This window comes from Lampris incognitus, chromosome 7, assembly GCF_029633865.1.
Source record: "Lampris incognitus isolate fLamInc1 chromosome 7, fLamInc1.hap2, whole genome shotgun sequence".
NCBI lineage: Eukaryota > Metazoa > Chordata > Actinopteri > Lampriformes > Lampridae > Lampris > Lampris incognitus.
The window spans coordinates 42627367-42642857 of record NC_079217.1 but is presented as its reverse complement, the minus strand read 5'-3'; positions in this window follow the sequence as shown (position 1 = coordinate 42642857).

Below are 15491 nucleotides of genomic sequence, written 5' to 3'. Positions count from 1 at the left end.
GTCTCTCTGTGGGTATCCATTTGCTTGAGGATAGCAATTTTGATGTCGGTGCAATCCAATATCATTCTGCAGGTTTGGAAGTGCAGAAATGGAGCAAGCAAGCTGGTTTTATTTTTCTCCCGGCTGGATATATTGCTCATTATGTCCTTAAAAAGGAGCCTGTGAAGAAACTCTATGAATGTTATTGACACATTCCTGACAGTGATTATACTGCAGTGGAAGAGTGCAGCCAGGTGCGGGTGTATAAAACTATGAGATAGTTTCATGAGGGTCATAAAAATTTGTTTAGGATGATGATGATGATTTATTTCAAACATGTAAATAAGCAGAATACAACATACAGGTCAATCATTTCCAATAATCTGAAGTGATCAATAAATCCACACATCAAACTCAGCATACAAATCTCTGTATGCATCAGATTATTTGGTTTGAAAAAGAGTAGGAGGAAATATACAATTTTTTCCTACCCCTTTTCACCTATTCACAAGTTAATCAGCTACTATACATTTCAAACTCAATTCCCACTGTACTGTACAGTTCAGATTCGATGCAAGTTTTGCTGCACAAAAAAAACTCAACTACTGTGAACAATAACAGAAAAAAAGAAAAAGGAAAACAAAGAAAACAAAACATCAAAAACATGAAAGATAACAGAAAAAGAAAAACACATCCTAATGTCATGTACAAAGAATAAACAGATCTCAATGCTACATATAACCCAAATATCCACTCGGTGCCACAGAAAGAAAAATGAAAAAAAAAGAATAATAATAAGAAATGTTTAGAGATAAATAAAACTTAAGATAGTTAACACAACTCTTTATCGTCCCTATATCTCTTGATAATCAGCCTTTTGTACTTGAACTGCAAGTGCTAAATAAATGTAATGATTAGTGTTATTATCTATTTCGTGTTTCCTGTTTTACATGCTGTAGCGCCGGGTCCAAACTATGGACCTGAGGCACTATAGGGCAGATGTCACTTGATTGACAGTACTCATCATAATATGTGGGCTGTTCCAAGTAGGGCGATCTTCTGGACTGCATAGATGTTGATGTTTCCTGGGAAACAGTTGGTGAACATTTCGATTCCCTTCTTCATGAGTCCTAGAGCTCCAATGACAACTGGTGTTGTTTCGGTCTTCATATCCCACATCCTGTTGATTTTAATCTTCAGGTCTTTGTACTTAGTCAGCTTCTCTGTGATTTTCACTGAGGTGTTGTTTTTTTTCCGGATGGTATTGTCATGTTGATGAGCATACACCTCTTTTCCTCCCTGTCCTTGATAACGATGTCGGGCTTGTTGGCTTTTATCTCTCTGTCAGTGTGGATGGGCATGTCCCAGAGGATGTTGACATCACTGTTCTCAGTGACCATTTTTGGCTGATGTTCGTACCACTTCTCAGTCGTCTTGACCTTGTAACTCCTGCAGATCTTCTAGTGCAGGTATGCTGCTGCCTTGTTGCGCTTGTATAGTATGTACTCGGTTTTTGCCAGTTCCGGGCAGCCTGAGACAATGTGGTCAATGGTTTCTTTATACATTCCACAGATTCTGCATTTTGGGTCTGTTCCATCTTTGATGATGCGATGGTGATATGCTGTGGTTGTCAGGCTCTGGTCTTGTGCAGCGATTATCAGACCCTCCGTCTCTGCTTTCAGTCCGGTGATCCTCAGCCACTGGTGTGTCTTTTGTTGGTCCACATCTGCGTCTTTCATTCTTTTTGGGTACGTTCCGTGCATTGCTTTGTCGTCCCAGGTATTCTTTTTTTTTTTTTTTTTTTTTTGCAGTTGCTGCTGGCCATGGTGATTTGCCTTCTGCTGTACCCGTGTTGCGTAGATGCTAGCTGCCTCATTTCCTGTTGGTGGGGTTTCTGAGACATCAAACTCTTTCTTAATTGTGCAGCTTCTTTATTGATGGAGTATATCTGATGTTTTACCATCCGGAGGAGTGGGTCATCTGTTTTTGTCAGGTACGTATCCAGCCCGACAGTGGTAGTCTTGAAGGTCAGTTCGAGTTGGACTAGGCCTCCTCCTCCTGAAGCTCTTGGTAAGTACAGCCTGTCAACATCTGCTTTTGGGTGGTGCATCTTCTCCATGGTCAGCATCTTTCTTGTCTTGGTGTCTAGTCTCTTGATGTCGTTCAGTTTCCAATTGATGATGTTGAAGCTCTACGTCACTACAGATATCGCTAGAGTGTTGATAGCTTCAATGCTGTTAGCTGCATTGAGTCCACGCTTCAGTACCATACACACTCTCCTGTGGTACTCTTTCCGGATTTTCTCTTTCATAGTTGGGTGTTGTATGCCGTCTCCTTCATTCACTCCTCGGTACTTGTACGTGCCTTCTTGATCTAGCTCTTTGATTATGGTGTCAGTGTCAAGATCTAAGTCTGCAGTCTTGGTAAGTCTTCCTTTCTTGAAAGTGGCTTTGGCGCACTTGTCGATTCCGAATTCCATCTTGATGTCATCGCTGAAGGTCTTGACGATGGTGAGTAGACCCTTCTGCTGATTGTCATCCTTGGTAAACATCTTGAGGTCGTCAATGTAGAACAGGTGGGTCAGTTTGCCATTCTGTGATTTGTACCCATAGCCACTGTTGTTCAGTAGATTGCTGAGTGGCGCTAGAAAAAGGCAGAAGAGGAGGGTGATAAAGAGTCCCTTTGGAAGATTCCATTTCTGATGTTGATCAGTCTCGATGGTAACGACCCCTCTGCATGATGGAGATTCAACGTGGTCTTCCAGGTCTTCATGCTCTCTGTGATGAATTTGACGGTTGTTGGGCAGACTCTGTAGATCTTGAGGCTCTTCTCTATCCAGGAGTGGGGCATGCTGTTAAATGCCTTCCTGTAGTCAAGCCATGCTGTTGACAAGTTATTTTTCTTCGATGTGACCTATTGTATCATGGCTTTATTGATGAGTAGCTGGTCCTTTCATCCATAGCAACCTTTCTTACATCCCTTCTGTTCTGCAGGTAACGACGCTATAGGTCCTCTCTGTGATGATGGAGGTGATGATCTTGTACATTGTTGGTCGGCAGGTGATGGGTCTGTAATTCTTTGGGTTCTGTGTCTCCTCTGTTTTCAGGAGCAGGTGCGTGGTTCCCCATGTGAGCTATTTGGGGCATTTCTTTGAATTCTTGACGTCATTGTAGGCCCATCCTAGCAAGCAATTTTTTGTTATAAAAATGTTCTGCCAATGTTAGGAAAAAATTTCAGAATGTTCTCTTAGTTTTTTCAGTGGGACATTTTCGTTGCGTCCACAGAACCTCCTAGGATAACGTTCTGGGAACGTGTGAAAGAAACACATGCTGTAATTTCAGGCCTTAATAACATCCTGATAACATTTTCAAAATGTTGCTTTGCAAATGTTCTTCCTTTGTTATCATGTAACATTGCAGAAATATTTTATAGAAGAACATTCTATAATCTGTTACCCCAACAACATCCCCAAAACATCCTCAGAATTTTGCACCTGAAACGTTCTTTCTTTGTTAACATTTACCGTTACAGGAACATTATTTGAAATGGTAAACATCCTTAAAATGTTCTTTGAACATTAAATGAAAACATCTTCTTTAAAACATAAGCAGAACCTGTAGGGAATGTTAGCCAATGTTGTGGGAACATTCCCTGCTAGCTGGGATGTGAGGTCTTTGTGAATGCTGGGCAGGTTCTTGATCCAGAAGTTGGCAATTCTGTCTATCCCTGGTGCCTTCCAGTTGTTGGTTTTGTTGATGGCAGCAATGATCACAGTGGTGTTGATGTCTGACCATTCTTGGTTCTCTATGTGTTTGTATTGATCCTGTTGTTACTGGATCCATGTAGCTCTCTCATAGTGTCTTTTACTGTTCTCCCAGATCTTACTCCAGAACTCCTTGACTTTTTCAATTGTAGGTGGTTTGTTAACATCTATCTTCTTATTGCCCAGCTCACAATATATTTTTTTTGGCATCTTCTTTGAAGATCTTGATGTGCCAGAAGAACTTGTTCCTCTTGTCGAATTTCTTGAGTCTATGTCCCTTTGCTTGAATCTGCTGTTTCAGCATCTCTTTGACTATTGGTATATCATTCTTCTTTCTGATGTTGCGCTTTTGTTCCAGTTGTTTCCTTTTTCTGTCTTTGATGTTGTAGTTTTTCTCGACTTCAGTAGTTGTCTCTGCAGTTTCCTAATCTCCTTCTCAATTTTCGCCTTCCAAACTCGTTGTTTTCTCTTCTGTTTCTGTTGTTGTCTTGGTATTTTTCCTACTGTGTCTGCTATGGCTGAAGGAGCCGCATATATGAGCTGGTTGATTTCTGTTAGGTTCAACAGTCTTGTCATCTTACCCTTGATGTTTTGGATGGCTTCATTGGCGTGTCTGATGGCTTCTTTGGAGGGGTGGTCTTTCTTGATGTTTGGGATTATTAGTTGTTCTTTAATAGGAATTTCTTTCAGGGTTTCCCATCTCTGCCGGATGCTTACCGTCACCTCTGCTTCCTTCTCATTTTATTACTCCTGGACTGGCTCTGCTTGGTGTTGTACTTCTGGGGGGCGGGGGTCCATGATGGTGGTTTCTGCTTGTTCTTCTTCCTCTTCACAAGTTGCTGCTGTCTTGACTGGTTTGTTGATGCTTAGCTCCTCAATGTTCATGTTGGGGATGCACTCTCTGATCTTTCTTCGTATGTTATCAAGTTCCAGGTATGTTAGTCTTTGGTTTTTAATGATGTTGCGCCTGCCATTGGATAGTTTGTTGGCATCAAGATTCAATCTGTCCATGGGGTGTTTTCTCGCCAGATGTTGTAGGCAGCTTTGGACGTTGACATTACTGTTGAGTTTCGTGAAGCAGTGTAGAATGCTTCCATGACATCTTTATACTCTTCCCTAGACCATTTCTGTTTTTTTCTTTTTGTTGGGTTTTTAGTTGTTGTACATAGAAGGCCACTGTGAGGAGTGTACTTAGTGTGGTGTTCCTCTAGTACTTGGTGGGTAGAGTTTGTTCCAGTAGCAGACTTTTCGATTCCAGTCTGGTTCCTCACTGGGGATTGTGGTCCTTGTTGACCTGTGTGACGACCGATGTGGTATGGTGATTTAGTTAGTTGTAATTGCATCATTGTGTTTAACTGTCAAGAGTCCCTTTGGCCACTTGTATTGCTGGCTTGCCATACTTGCGTTGCCCGGTCCGTGCCACGTGGAGGAGGGGTTGAACTTCTATGGACCTCTTTATTATTATTATTATTATTATACAAATTTCCTTTAACTTCATCCATAATACAACATGATAACCGAGCCAATTCCTTGGGCCTAGGTTTAGAATGAGGTAGAAGTCTATTTGATGGATAGTGCCTTTCTTAGGATATGAGATGTTCCAAGCAGTACAATCTTCTGTAGTTACTGTATTTTGATGTTACCCGGGATCAGTTGGGTGTATCTATCCATCCCTTTTTTTTAACAAGTCCCAGGACTCCTGTCACTACTGGTATTGTTGTGGTTTTCATTCCCCACATTTGTTCAATCTCGATTGTAAGGCCTTTATATTTTGACAGTTGTTCAGTTACTTTTACTGAGGTGTTCCTTTCAGTTGGGATGGACATGTCGATGAGTCGGCAGCTTGTTTTCTTTTATTTGTTCTTGATGATGATGTCTGGTCTGGTGGCCTTTATCTCATGATATGTCTGTATTGGAATGTCCTCTCATGATTTGTCTGTATTGGCATGTCCTTATTATTATAATTATAATTATTATTATATCATTATTATTATTCTGGCATTCTGGAAAAAAAATCAAGTCTGGAGACCTGATTTTGTCTGACAAGGGCTTCCCGATCCAGAATATTATGTCTGAAGGAGTCAGAATAAACATTTCCCCATTCCTCATCATGGCCAACTGGCACACAACAAAGCACATGCTACAAAGCTGATTGCACAGAATAGGATTCATGCTGAGGGAAAATGCCCATTTGAAGAATTTAGAATCCTGAAATTCATCCCATCTAATATGCAGAACTTTGCAGAGAAACTAGTTCAGGTATGATGTGCACTAGTGAATCTCCAAATCCTCTCAAAGGATGTGGCAGCAGAATAGCGCAAAAAAAGGCTCTCTTCCTCCAGCCAGCCAGCAACACCAGGCTCCTGCTGACCAGCCAGCCAGCAACACCAGGCTCTCTTCTTCCTACTACTTCACTGTGAAGGCCAGTACTCTTGTCGTCCTCCTCCTTTCTCTTACTCATTTTTCATAAAATCATATTAATTAATAAAGCGTATTAAAAAGTAGCAATGTAACATACCTGTACTGACTATGTTGTCTAACCTTGCTCCCCTGTCTGTTCCCCATCTTGTTTCCATTTTACCGCCAACCCCCTACTAAACCCACTTGATTCAGGAGCTAAGAAGAAACACTTATACAACCTACCTTGTTTGAGCCTATGTTATATTGAATTTAGTCGTTTGATAGTTTTAGGATCATTAGCTTTCATTTACAAAGCTACTGAGGGGAAGCGCGACAAGAACGCTCATCCTTTGCTTCCCAAAAGAACTGATTATGATTAACAGAACTGTTATAAAAACTATGTACATTAATAACTATTTACAGAACAACACTGCAATGCCAGCTTTGGAAGCATGTGGACCTTGAAAAAGTCCGCAAGAGCCAACAGGTTTGACTGCCAAGTGTGATCTCAGCCTATGGGGATAATGACACTCATTTTGCAGTCCAGACCACAAAGTAGCAGGTCTGTACTTTAGTGAGGTGAAGCTGCCCCTGTATTTGGTGCCAGCAAGGATGGTTCTCACGTAGACTGTAACTACAACCTCACTTACTGACACAGAAGCCCTTGATTTTTAATGCTTCAGTAATTGTCATTTCCCTGGCACCATAGCGATCCTTCACCTCCAGCATCACAGAAGACCACCAGACCAACTGGAGATGCTCCCAACAATCCTGATGGAGAAAATCACAAGTTTGACTGCTGGACTGGCATCTGTGTTGCAGTGGTGAATTCCCTGATGCCCTCACTCTCAATCACAATCCCTCACTGTACAGACAAAACACCATCCAGTGATTGCTGCTGTCCCAGCATCCTGGCAAGTAAAACAGTGACATGCTTTGATTTAAGGACAGCTCCAAAGCTGCTGGTAGTCAATCTCCCTCTCTAAAACAAATATCAGTTTGGGTTAGTACACTGGACAGTTGCTGCCACCTGAATGGCTCTCTGTTGTTCATCTGACAAGGTCATGCTGGCCAGGATAGACTCAGGTCCCTGAGGCCCCACAGACTCCACAATTTTAGGGACAGAAAGCATTGTCAAGGTGTATGGTTCCTCTTCTGGCTCAGGTGAGAGAAGCCAGACATTCATGTGAACCTGCCCTTGAGGTTATCCCTCAGCCATCTGTGATCATCAATGTTTGGCTCTCTTGTCAGTGGGTTATAGGATTTAATCAGAGGGGGAACAGCTCTTTCACTGAATGTGTCCTCTTAGCTGCCTTTCGCTTCGTCCACTGACAGGTGTTGTCTCTGAAATTGTGGATAGCAAAGATGCCTAATGCAACTGCATGGCTGCATTTGTATTCTCCATGTGGGCATTCACAGTGTGTGGAGAGAATACCCTTTTCACCAGCAGACCTGTGTAGTGGTGGGTTTCATGTTAATAGTAGCCAGCTAGTTTAGAGTTAATTTTAATAAACTTATTTTATGGGAATGTGTGTGTGTGTGTGTGTGTCTTAGATACTTTGGTGTTTTTACAAGTATTTTGGTGTTTTTACATTTGAATATCATTAGTGTTTGCTTTCGGGGTAGAAGGCAGGGGTTGTATTCTACTTCTCTCTGATCAGCTCAGAGTAATACAAAGTTTATTCATGATAAAAGTTGAATTTGTAAAATCTACTTATGGCATTACACCAACATGGCATTGGAAAGATCAGATGAGGACAATATATGCTGCTCTCTTTAAATTAATATATAGCAAAGCTGGGCAAAGTAGTTAAATATATGAAAAATCTCAGGGCGAACCAGGGCGATGCTAACTTCCGGGTTGGCCTACAAAAATAGGTCATCCCAGCAGAACTATATTTCTACAAAACCTGGAAGGTGACATGAACATTTTTTTTCTTTACTGAAGCACATGAAACTTTAATAAGTTGCATGTGCACTTTAGTAAAACGCACACCCCCACTGCAGTTAAGTGTACTTGGAGTGGCCAAAAAGGACGAGTCACAATTCAGCAGTCCTTTCTCACATTATATATGCAAACGATATTATAATACACATTACATATTCAATAAGTTTTGTTGAATATGTAATGTAAGTCCTAATTTGATAAAACCATTCCATAATAGGTTTGCTGAGAAGTGCAATACATTTGTGCTCAAAATGTTCCTAATTATGACCACATAAAATTGTAGGTAGTTTCAGTGTATGTGACTGTACAGGGAAAGTCACCTTAAAGGACATTAGAGCACTTTGACAATTTGGAGTTGTAGTTATTTTATTGTACAGTTTTTGAGAAAATTAAATGGAAATTCAGATGAAATAACATAAGAATTTCAACTGTAATAATAAAAAAAAATCCTTAAGAGATTTGCTGAACTTTGATGATGGTCTGCTGTCTTTGTGGCTAAATTAAATCCTGCCTTCCTCTGTCCTCCAGCCGTAATAGATAAAAGATATAGATATATGGATATAGAACAGTAGTGACAGTTGATGTTCTGTCAACCAATGGCTTTTATTAATGAACAAAAATGTGCACATATGCACGAGCACACACGCACGCACGCACGCACGCACGCACGCACGCACACGCACACACACACACACACACACACACACACACACACACACACACACACACACTTTTGTGCTTATTACACAAGAAATGGCATTCATGGAAGAAAACTAATGTGAAACTCCATGGATCAACAGTTGATACATGTGTCAAACTTGTTCCTTCCAAACCAATGTAACCTGTAAGACATGTGCTAGCTGCAGAAACATTGTATTAAACAAAAAATGGCACACTGCTCCTATATCCCACCAGCTACGTAGTGTTAAACAAACTAAATATAGTTGCATGAGAAACTGTGGTTAACAGAGAGAGAGACAAAAGGCAGAGGAAGAAAAAAAAGATGTTGAAGAGAAGAAGGGGCAGTCTGAGTGAGAGGGTATAGGAGCAATGAGGAAATGAGGCAGAGCTGAGAAAGCAGTGACTCACTGATGATCTCGGCATTTGGGGATGAAGAGTAGCGGAACAGAGAAAAAGTACGTGGGGATAAGATGAGGATGTGAGAGGAACATCGAAACCATGGCAATGTGAGACAGATAGGAAAAGTGGCAGAAGAGAGGAGTTACACAGTTGGAAGGCCATAAGGAGGACGAGGCAGACAGTGCAGTCTGGCAATGGTACGGAGGCCAGGACTTGGTAGTAAACATTTAGTGAGGCAATGATGAGAGTCCGAGGGACTTTTGAACACTCGACTGTCTCTTCTCTCTCTCTCTCTTTGAGTGCATCTCTTTGCTGCCCCTCTGCCTTTTAGGGAGTCATCTGCCAAATTGGATCGATAAGTAATTAACACTTTGGGTCTTTGCTGCCAAGTTCTCTTCCCTCCCTTCCATCTTGTGTGCTTTCTCTGTACTACCCCACACACATTAGTAAACATATAAACCCACTCACACACAGACTAAAAAAAAACAGAAAGAGAGAGACAGACAGATAGACAGAGACAGAGATGGAGAGAGAGAGAAGTGCACCCATGCACAAACTTACACACACTTCACTTCTTGGGCCTCTTCTGTGCTTCGGTGTGTGTGTGTGAGAGAGAGAGAGAGAGAGAGAGAGAGAGAGAGAGAGAGAGAGAGAGAGAGAGAGAGAGAGAGAGGGCAGTAGGGGTATCGATCCCTGTTGTCCTGGAAGACTCTGTTCCATCTGAATACTCACTGACTCTGTCTCTCTCCCTCTCTCTCTTCGCTTCTTTCCCTCGATTTCACCCTTCTTCTTTCTCTCGGTCACCCTCCACCTCCCACCCCAGCCCCCCCAACCCTTCTAGACGGTGTTGTCATTTGCCACCTGTTGATGTCAAGGGGCCTCGCTCAAATATAATTAGTAGGCTGATGCCAGCTAATACCCAATTCTGTTTTTTTTTCATTACAGTTGATTTTCTTTTCACTCTTAATTCCTGTGTGTGTGTGTGTGTGTGTTGTATGTAGGTATGCGTGCAAATAAGTGGGTATAGTTGCTAGTGTATTGTGCATGTTTGTGTATCTACTAGTGATGTGCGGCTCAGGGTTTTTTTAATACCTGCACCCACCCGACCTGTTATGCACCACCTAACCTGCTAAAATATGCGTTAACCATCCGAACCCAAGCCGACCCGCAAATCTCCAAATTTAGCCTCGGCAGCGTGAGCAGTGTTGCACCGTTTTGTTTTTGGGCTGTTTGCCCAGCATAATACACTGATTGCAAGGCACAGCCTATTGTATCTTAAGCCTAATAACGTCTGGGTCTAGGCTGCTACATAAATACAAAAAATGTTCCAAACGGTGTTCTTTATTGTTGAACAGCAGCAAAAAAAGTAGGAAATGACCTCGTCTCATCTCTCTTTCTCTCTCTCTCTTTCACACACACACACACACACACACACACACACACACACACACACCTATGACAAAAAAAAAAGAAAAGAAAAAGTTTTGGAGCGTAAAGAAAAGTTATGGATACCACTTAGGGAAAAAAGAAAAAAAAAAACTTGTAGGCAATGCCTCAACAACCTAAGATGCATGCATTGACCAAAATCACAATCGCAAATTGATGATACAGGCACTTGCGTGGGTTATGTGTCATGCATGGGATTCAACTATTTCTGTGCTGGCATCTATGGAGGATGCCTGATATGCTACTGGAAAAAATGCTCGAATCTTCTTTATATATATATATATATATATATAGTGCATCTGGAAAGTATTCACACCCCTTCACTTTCCCCGTATTTTGTTATGTTACAGCCTTATTCCAAAATGGATTAAATTCATTTTTTTCTCACCAATCTATATACATAATGACAAAGTGAAAAAGGTTTTGTTGAAATTTTTTCAAATTTATTAAAAATAAAAAACTGAGGGTCCGCGGTGGTGTAGCGGTCTAAGCATCGGCTTTGTGTCGATGCAGTTGCCCACGGGGGACTGGGGTTCGTGCCTCGGTCTCGTCAGATCCGACTATGGCCGGACTCGATGAAGCAGCAATAATTGGCAATGCTGTCTATGGTAGGGGGGCGGAGTCGGCTTGTGTTCATCACATGAATGCGTCTCTGTGTGTGTCGGAAAAAGCAGTGGTTTGGCCTGGATTCACCTCGTCACGGAAGTAGCGAGGCATCTCCTTCGAGACTGCCGGCTGGAAAGATGCAGTTGGCGAACGCGTGCAGTACAAGGCTAGGTGTTTGAATTAAAATAGGGATCGTTGACCACTAAATTGGGAGAAAAAGGGAAAAATCAGAAATAAATAATAAATAAAAAAAACTGAAATATTGCATGTACGTAAGTGTTCACACCCTTTACTCAGTACTTGGTTGATGCATCTTTGGCAGCGATTATAGCCTCAAGTCTTCTTGGGTATGAAGCTACAAGCTTGGCACACCTATATTTGGGGTATTTCTCCTATTCTTCTCTGCAGATCCTCTGTAAGGTTAGATGGGGAGTGTCACTGCACATATAGTATTTTCAGGTCTTTCCAGAGATGTTCAACGGGGTTCAAGTCTGGGCTCTGGCTGGACCACTCAAGGACATGCACAGACTTGTCCCGAAGCCACTCCTTCGTTGTTTTGGCTGTGTGCTTAGGGTCATTGTCATGTTGAAAGGTAAACCTTCGCCCCAGTCTGAGGTCCTTAGCGCTCTGGAGCAGGTTTTCATCAAGGATCTCTCTGTACTTTGCTTCATTCATCTTTCCCTTGATCCTGACTAGTCTCCCTGTAGGGATGGTATTAGCAAGGTGATGAGAGGTGCCTGGTTTCTCCAGACGTGACGTTTGGCATTCAGGCCAAAGAGTTCAATCTTGGTTTCATCAGACCAGAGAATCTTATTTCTCATGGTCTGAGAGTCCTTTAGGTGCTTTCTGGTAAACTCCAAGCGGGCTGTCATGTGCCTTTTACTGAGCAGAGGCTTCCATCTGGCCACTCTACCATAAAGGCCTGATTGTTGGAGTGCTGCAGAGATGGTTGTCCTTCTGGAAGGTTCTCCCATCTCCACAGAGGAACGCTGGAGCTCTGTCAGAGTGACCATGGGGTTCTTGGTCACCTTCCTGACGAAGGCCCTTCTACCCCGATTGCTCAGTTTGGCCGGGCGGCCAGCTCTAGGAAGAGTCCTGGTGGATCCAAACTTCTTCCATTTACGAATGATGGAGACCAGTGCTCTTCGGGACCTTCAAAGCTGTAGAACATTTTTTGTACCCTTCCCCAAATCTGTGCCTCAATACAATCCTGTCTCGAAGGTCCACAGACAATTCCTTTGACTTCGTGGCTTGGTTTCTGCTCTGACATGCACTGTCAACAGTGGGACCTTATATAGACAGGTGTGTGCCTTTCCAAATCATGTCCAATCAATTGAATTTACTACAGGTGGACTCCAATCAAGCTGTAGAAACATCTCAAGGATGATCAGTGGAAACAGGATGAACCTGAGCTCAATTTTGAGTGTCATAGCAAAGGGTGTGAATACTTATGTACATGCAATATTTCAGTTTTTTGTTTTTAATAAATTTGCAAAAATTTCTACAAAACCTTTTTCACTTTGTCATTATGGGGTATTGTATGTAGATTGATGAGAAACAAAAATGAATTTAATCCATTTTGGAATAAGGCTGTAACATAACAAAATGTGGGGAAAGTGAAGGGGTGTGAATAGTTTCCGGATGCACTGTATATATTCAGTTTTATTTTTCTATAACACAATCATACTTAGCTCGTTTCGCTATAATCTATGTAATAATTTGTATATATTTCGTATTATTTCATTATAACTTTGTGTTTTCACTTAGTGCCAAATGTGCTGCTTTTCAACTCTGTCTTTTCGGCACCTATTGCATATCCGTCCCGTCATGGAAGAGGTATCCCTGCTGATACTTCTTATGAAGTTTCTCCCATTTTTTTGTTCTGATAAGTTCTTTTTTTTTTTCCTGTGGAGTTTTTCATCATCAATTGTGGGTCCAAGGACAGCGGGTGTTGGACATTGTCATTTATTATATGTACATCGACTGGATGGATAGGCTGTGATTGTAAAGCTCTAGGCTCTAGTTTCTGGACGGTGCAAGGCTGGTGGTAGTACTAACACAGACGTAGTGACAATTTCATTGGGCACGGGGGGGGGGTTCTCTTGTCTGGGTATGTTTTCTATGTTTTTCGGTCTTTCCATGTCATCGCTTGTGCCAAAAAGGACGTGGGGGAGCAGTAGCGGGTGTGTCAGTCAAAATCAGGTGGTGCTGTGCTAGTTTGGTGCCAAATAAAAGCAAATATTATGCCTGCATCTCCGTCTGATCTGACCACGTTAGTGCAGATGCAGGCGTTATGTGGTAGTTTCAGGGCTTTAGGCAAAGGTGAACAATTATAATTGATCCACAACATCAAGATGACACCGAAGACAGCAGCCTTGGTTCTGTGCTCTCTTGTACCGTTTCGTTTTTTTTTTTTAGTTTCCAGTGCCCACTCACTGATCACAAACTTAACATATTTTTTTTATCAACTTTAATTGAACATTTTAATGAAAGTCTAGCTGAGGTCTTGATCATTACAGCCCTGTGCGGACTACGGCGAATACTCTGAAAGGGTACGCGACCAAGCGCTCGTGAAACTGTGACAGCAGGGATTTAGAACCTGGCAAATGCTGCACTCTGGCCAACAAGAGGGACGAACTGCTACTCCAAAATGGAAAAAAACAAAAAGTCTTGAGTTTTGCAGACGTGCCGCCCTGTGTCTCACTGAAACCTGGCTTAGGGAGCATATAATGGTATGTACACTTCATCTGCCACAGTTCCAACTCCTCCGGGCAGACCTCTAAACAGCTATTGGGGGGGGGGGGGGGGCAGGGTGGTGACATATGCTTCCACATAAACGATGGTTGGTTTACGGCTGTCACAGTGCTGAAGAAATCATGTGGCCCTCATTTAGAGACCCTTTCCATTGACTGTAAACCATTCGATTCACCGCAGGAATTTTCATCATTATTCTGGTCGGTATCTACTAAATCTCACCCCAGGCTTGTGCCAATGACCCATATTCAGTCTGGAGTAGTGTTGTCACGATACCAAAATTATGACTTCGATACGATACCAGCCATAACTAGCTCGATACTCGATACTGAACCGATACCACGGTAAAATTCTAAAATATCTGGAAAAGAGTGTTCATCTCTACCCAGGAGACTCAAGAAGCCTAGCCTCCAAGAACAACAGCCGGTCACTAACGGCCCCAACGTCTCTCATGACCATTGAACAATGAAGTCGAAACTAAAACCCCCAACGACCGTCGCTGCTAAACAAATCCAAATCAACAGCTCCGATGGCGACGGGCGTGGCTGGACATCGGAGCACATGAGAGCCACACATATCAATAGCTCCGATAATGATGGGCGCGGCCATAACATCGGTACACAAAAGAGCCACGCATATCTATGGCTCTGTTAGCGACGGGCGTTGGTAAACATCGGATCACAAAGAGCTACGCATATCAATAGCGCTGACAACAACTCCTAGAGGATAAATACTGAGTCTCATCACCAGCCAGCCAGTCAGACTAGCTTGGTCTAGTCAGAAAGGCACGAACTGAGGAAGCCTCTTGGATGAGAGGCGAAATGTCTTCACGGATATATACCAAGTCCAGTTGCACTTGATTCAACTCCTTTGGATAACCATGACCTGGATGAATGAGAACATTCACAGGCAATACAGCTGCATAACAACCGAAACCAACAACCAGTCTCATATGCAAATATGGGTGCGACCATTAACTACAGTTTCAATGGCCAAGTGTACTATTCACAGAGGATTTGGGAATGTTTGCAATCACAGCACTGTAAGATGGTGACAGATGTACTCTTACCCCCCCCCCCCCCAAGTTCGGGGATGGTCATTCGCTCTTACCATATATGGCTTCTTTGACTCCCCGTTCAAACCCGCATTCCTCCCTATCAAGGATGTGCACATCCTCATCCTTGAAAGAGTGGCCATTGGCCTGTAGATGGGTGTAGACTGCAGAGTCCTGGCCTGACGCGTTAGCTCTCCTGTATTATGCCATTCTCTTGGCCAGCGTTTGTTTAGTATCCCCTATTACAAGTCACAGCAATCCTGCACTTAACAGCATACGCTATATTGCTCTGTTTGCGCCGGGGGACCTGATCCTTGGGGTGGACCAACTTCTGGCGCAGCGTGTTTTGGAATTTGAAAGCAACTGAGTTGCGGTGTTTGGAAACTTTTCTGACACTCCTCCCACATACCAAATCACCACTGGTTTACGCTAAGGCAGCTGTTGTCCTTCTCCTCTCTTCG